At 41.4% G+C, this 4,508-nt stretch overlaps 1 pseudogene; it reads right to left on the bottom strand.

Moving 5' to 3' along the window:
• Positions 1-649: 649 nt before the first annotated feature.
• Positions 650-2,053, bottom strand: LOC131828171 (dynactin subunit 2-like; annotated as a pseudogene).
• Between the last annotated feature and the right edge of the window lie 2,455 nt (positions 2,054-4,508).

The following is a 4,508-nucleotide window of genomic DNA, read 5'->3' as shown; positions in this document are numbered from 1 at the left end:
ATACTTAGAAAAATATGCAACTCACAAATGTGCAGCCAGAGGAATTTTTTACAAAATGCACATATTCATGCGTACACCACCTAAGCTAGGGTAAAGAACATTGCCAGCAACCTAGAAGCTTCCTTCATGTGTCTTCCTAGTTATGACTCCTATTATCACTATGACAGATATTCCATTGTCTTCAGGCTTCCATAATTCCTTTTGAGAGCTCAGCTTTTGTCTGACTCTTAAGCCTCAGAGAGCAGGATGGAAAGGCAGAGGCAAAGGGAGAAGCTGACTCCCTGTTGAGTAGGGGGCCCAACATGGGGCTCAATCCCAGTACCCCGAGATCATGACCTGAGCCAAAGGGAGACACAACCAACTGACCCACCCAGGTGCCCCAACAAATTATCCTTTTACTTTTATTTTAGTTTATTATTTTATTATTATTTTTATTTACTTATTTATTTTCAGAGTACAACAGCATTTAATGGTCAGAAAGAGCTGTACAGAATTGTAGCCAGCTATGGGAGCTGCGCTGGAGGACAGGACCCAATCCTGCCCTGTCCCAGGCAAAGCAGTACTGGACAGGAGCTGGCATGTGGCAGGGCCCACATCCCTGGGGCCTGAAGGGAGACCACCATCTAATGTCCCCCAGGTACCACTCTATTCCTTAGAGGAGGGGTATAAACTCCACATGCAAGAAGAACCCCCTTGCCCCTAATGTCAAATGGTATGGGGATGCAAGAGTTATAATTAAGGGGAAACCCTATGTAAGCCGTTAATAGAGTTCAGAGGCGTAGGGATTGCCCTCGTTCTCCGTCTCCTAAAGGTGCTCACTTTCCCAGTTTCTTCATCTGTTTGTCAATGTTGGCAAAATTCCCCTCAACCGTGGACAGGTTCTCATGCACAGTTGTCTGCATCTGGGTCAGGAGGGTGGTGTTGTCCTTGAGAGAGCTAGCAATCATCTGGTTTGTGGTATCCAAGTGAGTCAGGAGGTGACCAAACTGCATGGCTTGCTCATGCAGCTGCTTGGTGGTGAAAAGTCTCTGCACCAGCCCAGGAAGGGGGTAGGAAATGGGGCTCCATCCCTGTACAGTGCCAAATAGCTGGTGCACCTTGCTTTGTGCATCTGCATCTTATACAGAAGCTTTATGCTTGGCAATTTCATTCTTCTTTCCCAGGACACTCTGCAGCCGAGCCTCCACTTGGTCCAAAACTGCGAGGTCCAGGGCGTTCACCTTTACTTGCAATAGTTCTACAGTCTCCATGAGACAGGATCCCTGAACACCTGCTTAAAGGGGATTCTGAGCATCCTGATCACAGTGTACACTTGCTTCCAGCTCTGTCAGGCACTTCTCAAGTTCTGTAACTTCAGCAGCTTGAGACAACTTGTCCTGTTCAGGTTGAGAATGTAGTCCTTAAGTGACGAGGCTACTATCTACAGGAGTCCCACTGTGGTCTTTCCCCTTGAACTGGTTCCTTTGCTGTTTTTGATGGTTTCCAGCTGCAGCACAAGCACTTAGCCAGAGCTCCATCAGGGTCAGTAAGGTCGATGGCTGCATCTGGTCCCAGCAGCTTCTCCAGGTGGGAAGCAACAGCTGCTGCTTCAGGGTGGCCAGCAGTTTTGCCAACCTCACTGGGTTCAGTTTCTCTTCAGTGGTGGACTCCTTCAGCGTTGTCTTGATTTTCTTAACTTCAGTTGTCAGCTCTTGGACCTCATGCAATAGTTGCTGGTACTTTTGCTGAGGTTTCTCCTTCACTCCCAAGCCCGCCCCAGACATATTCTCATATTCTCCAGATTCATATCCTGTTCTCTTGTTTTTTCCAGTATGATCTGAGAAATCCAGTCCCTTTGTCCCCACTCTCTTGTCTTTGAATTTGTCATAGGCGGCATTGGGATTGACACCGATATGCTCCACACTTGTGCTCCTCAGCTCCTCCAGCTCCGCATCAAACTCGACTTGATCATTCTCAGGCAGGTCACTGGTTTCATAAACATCTGGCTTGTTCCTGGCAATGCCGGGAAGGTCGGTGTCTTTAGGGTCCACCATGGTGGTAGTGAGGTGGGGTTGGGGGATAAGGGCCTTGGTGGAGCCAGGAATGGTGTCCAGGTAGGGGAGAGGCTGGATCCCGGTCCCAGGCTTCCACATTTATTTTTAATATCAATACCATTTTTTTAGTTAACATATATAAAATTTACATAAAATTTTAAATGGATTTTAAGACTTTCTATATGGTTTTATTCGTCTCTACAATCTTATTTGATGTGTCTTTTAAATATATTTTGATATCTGAAAAGGTATGTCTTCCTCCTCATTGCTCCTCTAAGAATATTCTGAGACATACTGGCATGCTTAGCCTCCCAAATTAGTCTTATTTACTTTTCACATTTAAAATGATTTTTTCAGAATGTTATTGGGGAAAAATACACCAATCAGTTATTTTGCACATTAATTCATTATCTCTCTGGGTTAGGAAAAAAAAAAATCCATTCCAGGACCTCGTTTAGGGTGAGCCCACTATGACTTCTGAATCCAATTTCTGGACCACACTGAAATAATCAGCTCTCCAAGAATAGCCAAAACAGATCAAACAAATGTCATTTTTATCTTATGGAATGTTGGGTTGTAGGTTAAGAAAATGTGAATAAGCCACCCAGGTTCCCCTCAGGCAATAGATTTAATAAGACATATAATGAGTAAAATCACTGAATAAATCTTGGGGATGACTGTGGTATCCCCCCACATCTGCTCACTTTTCACATTTCTTTCTCTTAACCCGTACCCTCTCATTTTCTTTTTCACTCATTGTTTTGTCCTCATTTTACTCATTTACTTTCCCCTCTGCTCCCTTTGTCTTTTCCTTTCTCCCTCTTCTCTTTTTTGTCTTTCTCCTATCTGATGTCAAAAAGTGGTATTTATAAAAATAGCTGTTGGAGAGAGAAAGTAGGTCTGCCAATAATGAACCACAAGTGAGTAAATATACTTTTTTTCCTCCAATATCTGTTAAGATGGAAACACAAGAATCTTCATCAAAATTTTGTTCAAAAGTAGAAAATAATTATTATTTTGAATCATTAGAAATTAGATAAAATCAAAGTCTATAGTCATGTATATCTTAAGGCCTTTGACTCATTTAATGTAATTTTGTGTCTCAGTAATCATGTTTGATAAATATAATCTAGGTTCTATAAAGGATTTACCAGTTTCAGATAAAATGTCCTTTTACAGCTGAGTTTCTTAGCTGTTCTTAATGCATTCGCCCAATGATGTGATCTCTTTTTAAGTTACATTTTTTTAAAAAGATTTTATTTATTTATTTGACAGACAGAGATCACAAGTAGGCGGAGGGGCAGGCAGAGAGAGAGAGGGATGCAGGCTCCCTGCAGAGAGCCCGATGGGGAACTCGATCCCAGGACCCTGAGATCATGACCTGAGCCGAAGGCAGCGGCTTAACCCACTGAGCCACCCAGGCGCCCTTAAGTTACATTTTTAATAGATGTTTTGGAAAAGATCTGAACTGCTATTGATTGAATTTTGATGTTTAGTCAATTTGTGATAAGATGAAATTCCCTATAAATGAGTAATTATGAGAATGTTTCCTTCTGAGATACATATTTCTGTGAATGAAATTTGGTTCTAATTAACTAACACTTTATTGTAGTTCTTTCTCCAGATAATGTTTTCTGCCTCTTTCAATATGGCTTTTCAAAGACATGTAATTTCATAATGAATATGCCCAGAAAGACCCTACTGTTTGCTGCAAGACTGCATGTTCCATGAGGACAGAATTATTTATTTGTGCACAGATATTCTGCAACAGTGCTCCTATTACATCATAGCTCCTCAATCAATGTTTGTTGAGTGAAATAATACATAAAAGCTTAACAACCAGGAATTCTTAAACTGGAGGTACTATAGTCATCAAGAGATTCTCAAATCCCTGATTTTATGCAGAATTTTGCCTATAATACCAGTTTGCTTGCTTACCCCCCCCCCCGGAGAATGTATTCATGGTCCTTATGAGTGTCTCTCAGAAAAAAACATGATCCAGAAACTAAGTAGTGTTGCTTGTAACCACCCCTCCATCCATGCACTTAATTGGATTTTTTTTTACTTTATTTTTTAAGACAGTTTTAAATTTATAGAAAAATTGGGTAGAAGGGAGGAGATTTCCCATATCCCCTCCACCTCCATGCATACACTGCCTCCCCAACTGTTGGATTTTTTAAAAGTCAGACCCAATAATGTTTAAATATTGTTGCTTAATTAAATTGCATTAGCATATTAGGAGTCAGTCCAGTCTGAATCATTTCTTCTTTATCTTCAAGGTATTTTCTCTAGAACAGCTTCTCAAAATTTGAAGTGCATAAAAATCGTCAAGAGATCAGAATGAAGAACAGATACTGATTCATGTAGTTTGGGAGCCCAGGGTACATCTTTCCTTACAAACTCTCAGGGAATAAAGCCCCTCTATGTGTGGACCTCGATTGGTACCACTAGGACATTTATTAGAGATGCCCATTC

The sequence above is a fragment of the Mustela lutreola genome, chromosome 3 (genome assembly GCF_030435805.1).
Source record: "Mustela lutreola isolate mMusLut2 chromosome 3, mMusLut2.pri, whole genome shotgun sequence".
NCBI classification, from domain to species: Eukaryota; Metazoa; Chordata; class Mammalia; order Carnivora; family Mustelidae; genus Mustela; species Mustela lutreola.
The sequence above is the reverse complement of the archived record's forward strand: the minus strand, read 5'-3'. Positions and strand labels throughout refer to the sequence as shown.